The sequence below is a fragment of the Lolium rigidum genome, chromosome 7 (genome assembly GCF_022539505.1).
Source record: "Lolium rigidum isolate FL_2022 chromosome 7, APGP_CSIRO_Lrig_0.1, whole genome shotgun sequence".
NCBI classification, from domain to species: Eukaryota; Viridiplantae; Streptophyta; class Magnoliopsida; order Poales; family Poaceae; genus Lolium; species Lolium rigidum.
In genome coordinates, this window is record NC_061514.1 from 300,616,693 (window position 1) to 300,630,924 (window position 14,232).

Consider the following 14,232-nt stretch of genomic DNA (forward strand, 5'->3'; position numbering starts at 1 on the left):
AGATTGCTTCTATGTTTGATTTTTCCGATTGTCAAAGTAGGTCAACTCACAAAGAGCCGATAGCAACGCATCGGTCTGTTACCATAAAACGCCAGCAAGGCCAGACTCAGTTAAACAGGTCCAAGCGGGCATTCCCCAAATTCAAACGGCAACCTGTCACCCTCATCCAAAGGACCAAATTCAGATCCCCAATTGCCCATCGAACAAATTCGACTCGAGGCAACGCGAGTCACAGATCCCCAACCTCAAAGGTTCAGCTCCGTCGGTGAATCCGATGGCGGAATCGTCCAACGCCAACGCAACGGTCTCTGGCCTGAAGGTAATCCTTAACTGCCCCTCGCCATCCGAGCATAGTGTTAGAACTAATAGCAAACACCTGAATTAACGCCTTATTCCACCATTAATTTTAGGTATCAGACATTCTGTTGCCGCTTCCTTCTCTTCCAAACTCTCTTTGTCTTGGCCCCCGTACTGTCGAGAGCCCTGCTCACCTGATTTCTTGCGAGGCCAATAGGATCCCTTTCGTGCACCAGAATTTAGATCTAACTTCCTGGGCCGACTGCTTACGAGCCTGGCCTAACCCTCCTGAAGATTGGGTTTCCTGGTATAGTAGAGTATCCAAAACTTACCAATCCACATGGGAAACTACAGGAATAGCCGATGCTCTGTCCTTATCATTGTCTCCCCTTGAGAAGCATGAAAACATTCTGAAAACCATTGGCTACTTCTGGTCTGATGCTCTGAACTGCTTCATGTTTGGCCACGGCCCCATGACACCAACTCTGTTAGATGTGGTAATGATCACTGGCCTAGACATTACATCCCCCAGCCCCTCTGCTTTTATGCTGCCAAAGGTCCCTTTCAAGCTCTCTTCCAAAACAGAGTGCACAAACTGGGGTCCTTATCTTCGTCGCCACATGAAAAATAAAGGCCCTGTAACAGAGAAAGAACACACGGCCTTCCTAAATTTCTGGTTGGAACACTTCATATTCTGTGGCCCTTCACTTGCTCCGACCAAGAATTATCTTCCCTTAGCCTATGAACTTGCCAGAGGCGCCCAGCTTGGCATCGGCAAACTCTTCCTTGGAGAGGTCTATCGATATCTTCAACTAATGTCCGTCAAATTATTTTCTCAAAAGACAGTCAAAACAGGAGGTCCCTGGTGGTTTATTCAGCTATGGGCTTAGTTGTCTTTCCAGAACCATATCCCAAACTTCCCACTTTTGGCCACTTGCACCTTTCCAGATGCTAACGGGAAGCAGATCCGATGCACTAGCTACGGCCAAGCCTTGTATAGCCTTCCAGGTAGTAAACTGATCCCCAAGGAAGCATCAAAGTGGTTCAGTATTTTCTTCCAAGGTCTGGACAATCCTCTCTTCTTTCCTTACACGGAATCCGAGAATTTCAAAAACCCAATCTCCTTCAGGCTGGATAGCTTTGCCGATGACACCAGCACCCGACAATTGTATTCCACCATGATCCGTCCCTGCTTCCTTCCAGTTGGCATGAGCACATCAAACAGAATAATCAAACCTGGTTATGAGTCCTATCAGCCGATCGTAGCAGCCCGGCAGTTTGGACTTGGGCAGGTGTCTCCCCATTTCTTCCTCCATCACTTAACAGAGAGCAGAGCTGACTTGCCCGATCTCCTCACCGGTCAGAGGTGTTACTCTTTCTTTGATGCTCTAGCCATCCCAATCCCTAGCAACCTCTCATTCACCTCGTCAACCGATGGTTTTGAGACCTGGTGGTCGATGTGGAGAACTCATGCCTTCAGGAGAGCTCTGGGACCGTTGCTGAAACAACTCGATGCTGAGTATAATATCCCCACAGAACAGGTACTACCACCCACAAATTTTCTTGAAGTGGCTTATAATGATTGACCTTGCTCTGTCTCCTTGTAGCAACAAGATAGTCCAGAACCCACACACGATGACGGCTCCCCCTTTGAATTCTTCCCACCGGCTCCTGTGGTCCTCTTCTGCAAAAGCTCGCCGCCCTTGAAAAAGGTCGTGATGCAGAGCCAGCCGATTTCACCGAAATCGGCTTCCAAGAGCAGAGTATCTTCCGGGCCAGCTGCCCCCCGAGCCCCGACCAAGGCGAGAACAGCGGTGAAGAAATTAGCCGCCAGGAAAACTTTGAAGCGCCAGAGCCCTTCTCCAAATCAAGAAAGCTTGCACGTACGATGATCCATGCCTTGACTGATTTCATCTATCATTATGGGCTTCTGCAAACATGATTGTGCTTACTACCCCCCTTTTTTTATATATGTAGGCTTCCTCCGAAGACAACTTCAGCGAGGAAACACAATCCAATCAAGGGGATTCGAGCTCGGACAACTCTGGGAAAATCACCACGCAGCTCCAGCCAGATTTGCCACCATCGGCTTCCAGGAACACGCAGCTCCAGCCAGATTTGCCACCATCGGCTTCCAGGAAAAGGCCAGTTTCTGAACCTGTTGCCCCCCAAGCTCCCATCAAGGCGGGGTAGGGCGTGAGCACCAAGAGGACTCGAAAGGAACCGCAAGCCCCTTCATCAAACCAAGAGGCTTCAAATGTAATTACCCTCCATACTCTCCCCGGCTCACCTTTCATGCTAATCCATTGCTGCTCACATCGGCTAACCACCTCTTTCGCAGACTGATGACATTTCTAGTGGAGGAGTCGAGGAAGCACAGATGTCCTCCGAAAACCTGGATCCAGTAATCCCTAAAGGTGCCGTTGACAAGGTCGCCAATTTGGCCAAGCCCCTAGCAGAAACACGAGAGCCGATCACCTCATCATAGGCTGTCCCCCTGGTTTCAGGAGAGGTATACTTCTTTTGCCTGGCTTACCCTTCCTTTTTTGCTGCATACTGACGCTGTTTTTGTTTGTCAGGGTTGTAACTTCTTGGGCTTGCTCACATTCGACCCTGCCTCCATCGAACCAGCTCCTCCTTCGGCATGCGATGAAGCACGACCCAGTGATGTCCAACATCAATTCCAGCGTCTCAAAGCCTTGCTTTCCTCCCCGATCGAGACGTTGGTTGAAAACCCCGAAGAAGTAAAGAGCGTTCTTGACGAAATCAAGGACCATCTCCCGGTAACGTTGCAGGTGAAACTTTGGCCGGTTGTGACTCTGTCTGTCTATGGGTCAAGGGTGAAGTTAGCTCGTCAGAGAATCAATCTACGCCACGCCCAACTTCCGTTGAAAGCCGACATTGCAGACAAGTGTCATCGGCTTAATGAGAAAAAGGTGGCCTTAGATGCCAAAACTGACACCTCTATCAACACCGCCGACCTTGAGACCTTGAGAAAGGAATTGGAGGACCTTGAAGAGAGGGTCCGGGCAACCAAACAGCTTATTTACGATAAGGAAGCTCTTATTGCCCGCTCCCAAGAGGAAGCAGAAGGCCTCAAAACTCAACTGAAAACTGATCTGGCAGAAATACGTGCCCTGACCAAACAGCTAGTGACGGGCGAGGACAAAGATGACGAGGCCGAGATCGCCGAGGTGGATCGTGTCCATGCTGATGCCCTCCGTGCCTTCGAGGCATTCCTTCAGTAGAGCCTATCCATGTAATCTGATACCTGCTCGTAACAGTTTGTACCTCTAGAGTCGACGGCTGCGCATCGGCTTTTTAGTCTAAAGTCGATGTCTGTGCATCGGCTATGCTTTGCGTACTGTTGCTTTGTATATTTTACTGGCCGATTTCATGCATCGGCCCCCATTTTTTACTGTCCATCATCTCACATACTTGGGAAATATTTCTTGAGATGCTGGCCATTGACAGGCACTGGGAACTTCACACCGCTCAGCTCCTCGAGCATGTATGCGTTACCCTTTAAAACTTGGTCGACCCTGTACAGCCCGTGCCAATTTGGAGACCATTTACCATACGTCGCATCTTTAGTCCCTAATGGCAATACAGCTTCCCATACCAGATCACCAACGTGGAACTCTTTTGGTCTCACCTTCTTATTATATGCGCGAGCTACCTTGGCTTTGTTCTCTTTGATTTTCTCAAGCGACCACAGTCTAAGTTCCGTTAGATCCTCAATGCTATCACTCATCAGGGCTGCATATTCTTCAGTTGTCAAATCATTCTGAAACGTAATACGTCTCGACCCAGCCGTGATTTCCCAGGGCAACACGGCTTCTTGTCCATAGACCAGATGATATGGCGAGGTTTTTATCGCTCCATGACATGACATGCGATAAGCCCACAAAGCTTCCGACAATACCTCGTGCCAACGTCTAGGATGCTCGTCGATTTTCCTCTTAATCAGCTTGATAAGGCTTTGGTTGGACGCTTCCGCTTGCCCATTTGCTTGAGCATAGTATGGAGACGATCGGATCAACTTAATTCCCATGTCCTCGCAGAACTTCCTAAACTCGTGGGAAATGAAGACCGAACCTCCATCGGTCGTGATAGTCTGGGGAATCCCGAATCTATGGATGACATGTTCTTTCACGAAATTGATAACATATTTCGATGCTACTAACTTCATAGGGACGGCTTCCACCCATTTAGTGAAATAATCTGTAATGGCCAAAATCCATATATGGCCTTTGCTCGATGGAGGATTGATTTTGCCGATCATATCCATGCCCCAACCTCGAAATTGTAAGAGCTGATTTGATTCGGCTGTTCCCAGGCATCTGAGAAGTAACCCTTCCAAAGTCCTGTAGAACATGTCATCCCCAATAAGGACATACTTCATGGCCTTGTACCTTATCCGTTTAGGTGCCCCCCGAGCCGGATCTTTCAAGTAATTGAAGATATCAGCTCTCCAGTCATCCGATTCTAGGAACTGTACCTGAACATCGGCTTCTCCTGCTACTCCCTTGTAGCCTGACGCCATCTGTGCGAGGCCGTTCGCCTCGGTATTTTGCGACCTCGGGATCCAGTTGAAGTTTATGTACCTAAATTGTGCCATCAGCTCACGGCATTGCATCCATAATGGGAAGAGCGACTCGCTCTCACATTTGTATCCCTCCGTGAGTTGGGAAATCACTAATTTTGAGTCTCCAAAAAGTTCCACTGCCTCTGCCCCGGCTTCCATAAGCAACTCCATTCCCTTGCGTATTGCTTCATACTCAGCGACATTGTTGGTGCAAGGGGTAGGTAGCCTGATGGAGAAGGAATATGTTGCCCCTCGGGGCGACACGAGTAGAATGCCGATGCCGCAACCATTATCACAAGCCGATCCATCGAAAAACATGGCCCATGCACGCACAGACAATGCTGCTATATCAGTGTTGATTCTTTCAGCAATAAGATCGGCCAACGCCTGTCCCTTGACTGCTTTCGCAGGCTGATACCGGATAGCAAATTCCGATAATGCAAACATCCACTTACCGAGTCGGCCTTTCAACACAGCAGCCGACAGCATATGTTTGATGACATCTGATTTGCATATGATGACGATTTCCGCTGACAGCAAGATGTGATGAAGCTTGGTGCAGGTAAAAAATAGGCAGAGGCACAATTTCTCGATCTCAGGGTATCTAGTCTCTACATCCAACATCCTTCTGCTGATGTAGAAAACGACTCTCTCCAGACCATCATGAACTTGCACCACCCCTGAGGCGATGGCAGTGTTAGTTACTGATAAGTAAATATAGAATGGTCTGTCTTGCTGGGGCGGAACCAACACAGGTGGCTTCGTTAGATACTCTTTAATCTCGTCAAACGCTCGCTGTTGCTCTGCCCCCCAGCGAAACTCCTCATCAGATTTAATTTTTACCAATCCCATGAACGGCTCAATTCGTCCTGACAGATTGGAAATGAACCTCCTGACGAAGTTGATTTTGCCGATGAGGCACTGGAGTTCCTTCTTCGTGGTAGGTGGTTTCATTGTGCGCACTGCCTCCTGACTTTTCAGGCCGATCTCAATTCCGCGTTCATGAACCAAGAAACCCAAGAATTGACCGGCCGTTACACCAAAAGCACACTTCTTTGGATTCATTCTTAGCCCGAATTTTCTAGTTCGGTCCAGGATGCGCCGCAAGTCCTCCAAGTGATCTTCTACTGAAACAAACTTGACTACCACGTTGTCAATGTAAATCTCCACCAACTTGCCGATCAGATCATGAAAGATGTAATTCATGGCTCTTTGGTATGTTGCGCCGACATTTTTAGTCCAAATGTCATGACTACATATTCAAACAAACCCATCGCACCTGGTACTCTGAATGCAGTCTTGTGTATATCTTCTGGAGCCATAAAAAAATGGTTGTAACCGGCATTGCCATCCATGAAACTTAAAACCTTATGACCAGCAGCTGCATTGATCAATGTCTCTGCTACCGGCATCGGATACTCATCCTTTGGAGTGGCTCTATTGAGATCCCGAAAATCTATGGCGACGCGCCATCGGCCGTCCTTTTTCTCTACAGGTACGATACTAGAAATCCACTCAGCATACCCGCATGGCTCGATGAACCCGGCGTTCAACATTTTCTCGATCTCTTTCTTGACTTCTTCTAAAATTTCGGCCTTCATCTGTCGTGCTCGCTGCTGGAACGGTTGAAATCCTTTCTTAAGAGGGAGCCGATGCTCAATGATACTCCTGTCTAACCCAGGCATCTCTGTGTAATCCCAGGCAAAGCAATCTGGGTATTCTTTCAACAAAGCTATCATCAGGCCCCTCAGATGCGGATCTAACTTTTTGCTGATAAATGTTGGTCGTGGCTTATCCCCAGGACCAATGTCAATCTCTTCTAGCTCATCAGCCGATGTAAACCCATATCCTACCTTTCCATCGCCTGCTAGATCGATGCTGAACACAGGCAAAACGTATGGTGAGGATAATTTGGGCCGATTGCTGGAATCGGCCCCCTTTTCGATTGCATTGCTCAATGAAGGTTTACATCTTATTTGTGCTATACTGCGGGAGGGAGTCTCCCTATTACGACTACGTGACATGCTTGAGGTGAGATCATTGCTTTTTATTTTTTGGGGCCGATCGCAGGGATCGGCCTTGCCACGTACGTCCATTGACTTTGCTCTTGCTACTCTGTCAGGCCGGTGGATAAGACCAGCCTCACCCCATTTTTTGTAGCTTCGATGCGCTCACAGCCGTCCAAACTGATTCCAGAGATCGGCTCTTGGTCTTCTGCGTCCCAAATGTTCATGCCAGCTATTGAGATCTCCATCAAGTCATCTGCATGAACGACCTCCACTTCATCTCCGTCCCACTGTATCAGGCATTGGTGCATTGTGGATGGAATGCAGCAGTTGGCGTGAATCCAATCCCTCCCGAGCAGGACAGCGTAGGTGCTTTTGCTGTCGACGATGAAGAATGATGTAGGGATTGTTTTTCGGCCCACGGTTAGATCTACGTTCAGAACACCCTGCGTGTCTGATGCTTGGCCGTTGAAGTCGCTTAGCGTGACATTAGTTTTGATCAGATCTGCGTTAGAGCGTCCCAAACGCCGTAGCATGGAGTATGGCATTATATTGACTGCCGCTCCCGTGTCAACCAACATCTTACCGACGGGCTGCCCGTTGATATAACCTCTTAGGTACAGGGCCTTCAAATGTTTGTAACTCTTCTCTCGTGGCTTTTCAAAGATAACTGGTCGTGGGCCGCAGTCGAACTGTGCTACAAGCACTTCTTCGGTTCTTGGAGCACAAAACTCTGACGGAAGTATGAACATCATATTTGTGCCAGCCGATGCCTTCGCATCGGCTTTTATTTGTTTGGGGCGCCATTCTTTCTTCTGTTGACGAGTCTCCGCCTCCAAAGTTTGCTGAATTTTCACGGCCAGATCGGGCCGCGTTTTCCTCAACGTGTGCAGGTATTGCGCCTCGGCTTCCTCCAAGCTACGTAGCCGCTGAACCCTACGCTTTTGGGAGTGACTGAGTCCATCAGGGTACCACCTTGGCCGGTGGTATCTATCTTCTTCTTCATCTTCTGACTCCTCAAAATCTTCCGCTCGAGGTGACTCAGCTCGTCTGTTCTGAGATGGGAGAGGGCCTAGACGCCTGAACACTGAAACCTCACCTGCGTCCTTTTTCTGCTGTCTACATTCTGGGCAGTTGTCGATTGTGGGCAATCGGCTCATTCCTGAATCCCAGCAGTGCTTAAAGAAAGGACAATCCCAGTGTCTGTCCATGTCTTCCTGCTCTCTTGACTTCCCCTTAGCGCGGTGCCCATATCCTTCGTCGTCTCTATCATACCGACGATATTTTCCGTTGTCTACATCGTACCGCCGGCGTCGGTCGTACTGACGCTCATATTTGTTAAGGAGATGCGCGGAGAGCGGTCGTTGATACCGCACGTTTCTCACTTGTTCCTCGGTGATGTACCGTCTGTCATCATATCGGGGCCGGTTACGTGGGCCGGCCTCCTCCTTTTCCTTGCCACGGGAGGGACCGATTTCTTCTCTATCCCTGACATGGTGGTATACAGGTCCTGCCATGTTAACTCCGAATGAGAAATCCAGCTGACGCTTCATGGAGTGATTGAGTTCCACCATGTTGACGCCAGGAAACGGTTGCGTGTCTACCTTCATGGCAAACTGACCAAGGATCAAGCGGCCTTGTTCTATCGTCGTTTGGATCTGCCGACGCAACTCTTTGCAGTCATTGGTGATATGGGTGAACGAGTGATGCCACTTGCAGTACGGTCTCCCGTTCATTTCTTGCGCCGTAGGGATTTTATGGCCTTCGGGCAACTTCAGCTGTTTTTCCTTAAGCAATAAATCGAATATCTGCTCAGCTTTGCTTATATCGAAGTCAAACCCTTTTGCAGACCCTTGTTGTTTCACCCATTTGCAGCTCACGGGAGCAGCCCCCCGAGCCCATTCAGCTACGGCTACTTCCTGATCTTCCGCAGAGTCCCCAACTTCTTCCGTCTCGACCAGGCCTATCGGGCGTTTGAACTTGTCTTGGTACAATTCTGGGTGGCGCTGCTCATACAATGTTAATTTCTGGGCCATGTGCGCCAGTGAATTGTATTCCACTTGGAAAGCCAGATCCTTGATCGGCGCTGCGAGGCCCAACGCTGCCAGATCGACTGCTTCTTTCTCAGTTAAACGAGCCGAATAACATCGGTTCTTGACAGTCCTGAAACGCTGAATGTATTCCGACACCGTTTCTCCCCGCTTCTGCCGCACCTGCGCCAGATCGGCAATGCCAGCCTCGGTAGCTTCAGAGTGATATTGAACATGAAACTGCTCTTCCAGTTGCTTCCACGTCCGGACTGAATCTGGTGGCAACGAGGTGTACCACCCAAAAGCCGGTCCTGTGAGGGATTGCGCAAAAAACCTTACGCGTAACGGGTCTGATGCTGAAATCATGCCCAACTGTGCCAAATATCGGCTCACATGCTCAATTGAGCTAGACCCCTCTGATCCATTGAACTTCGAGAACTCAGGGAGCCGATACTTGGGCGGCAGCGGAATCAAATCATATTCGTTGGGGTACGGCTTGGAATAGCCGACTGTTCTCCTCTTTGGCAGGATGCCGAACTGGTCTCTCAAGATTGAACTGATTTGTTCCACGGTATGAGCTGCAGGGGCTGAGCTTTCATGACTCGTTCCGGTGGCATATTTAGCTAGCCACGCCTGTTTATCGGCGTCCGCTCCAGAGATACCTCCTGCTGCAATCTGGTTCGTGCGCGCCAAGTTATTGCAGTCCGGCACGTATGTGCACACGTATCCATGTGGGATTTCTTTGGGCGGCTCACATAAGAATTGGCAATCGCCAGGATTGCCTCCAACCTTGTAGACGACGTATGCCGGTGAACCCTGTGGCTCTGGAGCTGCAAGCGTGAATGGCAGCTGCGGTCTGGTCTGGAAAGGTATTTCTCCCTGGTGAGTCCCTAGGGCAGGCCCTGACGGAGAGTACTGATGCTTCATGATTTCCTGAACCACGCGAACCGCAATGCGCTCGAAAGCGTTCACGAGGCTTTCAGAATGACGGTGTAGAGAATGAGCCACCATGTAATTAACTTCCTGGCGCAAAGCTCTGGTGCGCTCCTCTGAAGGGAGAGAGAGATCTACTTCATCAAGAACGCCTTCGGGTGAGAACCCTTTCCACCTGATGCCATGTTTACGGGTCCTCTCGAAAGAGCCGATGAGATCGGCTTCGAAGAGAGCCTTAACCTCATCATATTTCTTCTTGTGATCCTCAGGCAGCTCTTCGTACGTGATTGGTGCGTCCGCCATCTCAGCTGCAGATGTTGACGCAGTTGCTGTAGAGTGTCCCACCGGGCGTGCCAGAATGTGTTGCCTGCCAAAACTCACCGGCGAGCAGCGACGAGCAACACGAAGAGCCGGGAGGCTCCCAGGACTGCTGGTGGGCCCTGGTCCCTCGGGCGACGGCCCGCAAAGTCCGGCACACGTCCTGGCTATTGCAAGGGTGTGCCACCTGACCTATACCTGGTCAGGAAGGTGATGGATTGCTTCAATTAGTTTCCTGCATGGCAGACACGTAAACATTAAATCCGAGCCTCGATCGGCTCCCAGGTTACCTTGTGAATCGGCTCAAAGAGCCGATCGACTCATGGTTCGTATCGGATCATACGACAACACAGGAATCCTGCTTTATCAATACCAAGTTAAATCGATCTACGACAGTCTAAGGCTTTCACCGCATAATTGGAACGTCCTACGCGTAGTTGAGCCTGGCAGATACGAAAGATAACAGAAAACTCGCCCTAGAAGAGGCCAAAAAACCAACACAGGGTCGATTCCCGGAACACCTCCTCTTGGATCAGCAACCATATCATGCGCACTACTGGATCGTTCAACCCGTTTGCAAGGCCTAACTATGCGGATATCAAACTAATCCCTGGAGAACAAGGAACGACCATAACAGATCAGATCTACTAAATAAAGACCAAGCAAAACGCTGCCCTTACACCTAAGATAGGTGCAAAGTCAGCTAGATGTTTAGGAGCAACATAACTAAGCAAAAATATCAGAAAAGTATCGATGTTAACCCCAACACACCTAAGATAACAGTATTGCTCGCCATCAACAAAGCTTCAGTACGAGCAACACAAGACAACGAATAAACTGATACTGCCTAGATCGCAAGATGCGATCTAGGCAGCATGACGCTTACCCGGAAGAAACCCTCGAAACAAGGGGTGGCGATGCGCCTATATTGTGTTTGTTGTGAACGTGATCGTCCTCTTTTCTCAATAACCCTAGGTACATATTTATAGTCCGTAGACTTTCTATCTTTGGAAAAAACCTAACTGTGTACGAACTAAACTCTATCTCTTAATTCTAAACTGAAACATGGTCTACCATAATGTACAGATATGCGGGCAATCTAGCCCAAACTCTCGCACGAGGCCGATTCAGAAACACTTTACGTGTATATCCTCTAAGTCCATCTCAATCACGGCCCATCTCCCAATTTGGTTAAAATCTAGCGATAACACTGTCTAAATTAAAAACTCTGCATTATACTAGTGTATTTTTTGGAAAAAGTATTTGAGGGGACTTGGTGAACACCAAATCTTCTCCCGTCACCGTACCCATTAGGAAAAAATACAAGAGAAGTAAATAAGACCTAACAGGTGTAGTTCGGAAAAAAAAAACTTAAACCAACAACCACTATCACACTATCTAGTTTTCTCGAGCTAAGGTACAAAATCGCATGCAAACTAATTTTGTGACATACAATATGTATTGTTCATGTATCAAGAAATTTGGTTCTTGTGAGCGACCCACGGAGCAAGAAACTAATACCAATGGGTCAGTTTCCTTGTATTTTTTTTTTTTTTTTGACAATTTGATCCCTAAGCGAAACTAGTTACTTGTCTCAGCCCCGACAAAGAATCCGACCGCTATGTTTGGGCGTCAACGAGGATGGAGCACAAGTTATGTAGGTCAACGCCAATGAAGATCAACACTGGAGCACTCTTGGTGGTTCCGCGCCATTGCCATTGCGCCGAAGTGAGGTCGACCTGCTTTGAGCGCTGCTTCTTCAAGGACCTAGCGACCTACACAACTTCGGTTCCGTTCGTAATGAAGCCAAAACTATGGGATCATATTTCGATTTAGTCTTGCTAAGGGGGCAGACGATTGTCCAAGAGTCCGACTTATGAAAAAAAGAAATACATCTTCATTAGAGCATGGTGTCAGCTCTTCAATTATACTGTTTCAAACTGTATTTTGTAAATAGTTTACTGTATATTTTATTTCGTTGGTGTTAGTTAGCTAACAACAGTGGCAAGGAGCGAGCTTCTACTTCTACTTGTACTTGACGGTCACAGTATGTTTTGCTTGTCGGGGGAATAATCAACAGTCAGTAGTCCACGAGAGAGAGAGAGAGCGAGGTTGGTGAACGAGCAAGTAGTAACGCGGCGCCCGCGACCGCGTCAGAGCCTCAGAGGGTTATCAAAACGGCACCCGCGGCGACCCCAAATCAACCAGCGACATCACCCGGCTCGCGCGCTCTCGCCACCACCCCTCTCGATCCCGCCGCAGCGCCTAGCCGAGCCGTACCCCCTCTCCAGTGGAAGCGACGACGATGACGGTGAAGCACGCCGGCCAAGCTGAAGCAATGGAGGCCATCGGCAGGTATGTATGCATCCGACCATTGATCACCAGCACTTGGTTTCCTTTTGTTTCCGTTCGGTACTGTCGCCTCCGGCCTGCGCGCCTCGCTCCTTGACGAGCACCCAGCACGTCGCCTCGCCGCTCGCTCCGGCGGGCGGGTTTTGCGCCTGCTGCAGCTCGCCGGCTGAGTCGAGGACGACCCGAGCCCAATTACCGCAGCTCGCCCGCCGCGCCGCAGACAACCTGCAACCAATTGCCGCAGCTCGCCGGCCGAGTCGCGGACAACCCGAGCCTAATTGCCGCAGCTCGCTCGCCGCGCCGCAGACAACCCGCGGCCAATTGCCGCAGCTCGCCCGCCGCGCCGCCGACAACCCCGCAACCAATTGCCGCTTCCCCCCGGGTCCTTGATCGCCGCGCCGAGCAACTAGGCCGCTTCTCGCCGCGAAGCTTGCCTGCCGCTGCGCCGCCCGCCTCTCACCGCGCAGGCCGACGCGGCCGCGCGGATTACCTGAGAGGAGGGGTGTGGGGAGGATTGACTTCAAGCCGCCGTGAGATCTGGCTCAGCGCCCAACCTGCTGAGCGTGGATCCGGCGTGGATGGACGAGCGCCACTCTGAGACCATTGCGGCGGCGCGTTCGCGAGTTCGTTCGCGTTCCTTTTTCCTTTTTTTTTCGCTTATATTAAGCGGAGAGTCGTGTCTGTTAGAACGAGACCACGACAAAAAAGAATGCCTAGGGTTACGTCATGTTCTTTTGTCGAGGAGAGTAGGGTTGCGTCAATTTTTTTTGGGTTGAGGGCACCACGGCTGTTTCAATATCTATCACTGCGAGTTTCAAAGGGAGCGGACCATTGAAGCAGCAGCGTTTGTTTCGAAATATTTTCATAAAGTTTTTCGAACATTGAAATACTTGGGACTTGCCATAGTACTCCGTATGTGGGTTATCTGAAGACATAGCGTGGGGTGTTTAATAGTGGGGCAACAACTTACTAATTTCTACGCCCGCATGCAAAACCTCTATGAACACTTTTCCCCCCCACGCTGAGTAACAGTGCGATCCCCTTTGAACAGATGTGGTGAGCTTGCCCGTAATCTTAACAGGATGGAGAAGGCTTTGAGAGGAATATTTCTGGACACTCGTAGCAGCAACGAATCTACAATCCATCCAGCAAATGGCCTTCTCGAACAGGTCCTGCAAAATCTGGAGCACTCAGCATGCTACACCAATGAGCATTACTCTCGCATGCTTAATTGCTGGGCATCCAAGCTGGAGGAAGATGCAGAGATGATCCGCCCAGGTGAAAAAGGTAGAAAACACATATTCCTCCTGAACAACGCGTGTCGTGTTTTGCAAATGATGCGCCGTCCCAAAGCAACTTTTGCCAGTGAAGAACTGGTGAGTAGGCTCAATTCGACGATCCAGCGATACACCGAAAGCTACATCGATGAGTGTTGGGTTCCTCTGAACGACACACTCCATTTAAACTTGGACGAGTTTACTGCAGAATTTCGTGCCACCTGCGTTAACCAGACGACATGGAAGGTCCCAGCTGAGCTCAGGTACCAACTGCGAGAAAAGATAGTGGATTTGATTGTTCCACCGTATCAAGCAAACCAAAGCCAACTGTCAGGGGTGCTCTGTTCGTCCGAACGAGTCATTGGAGAAAACAAGAAACCAAAGGAGTATAGTGGTAACGAACTGGAAGAGAAGATAAAGGTCTTATTTGA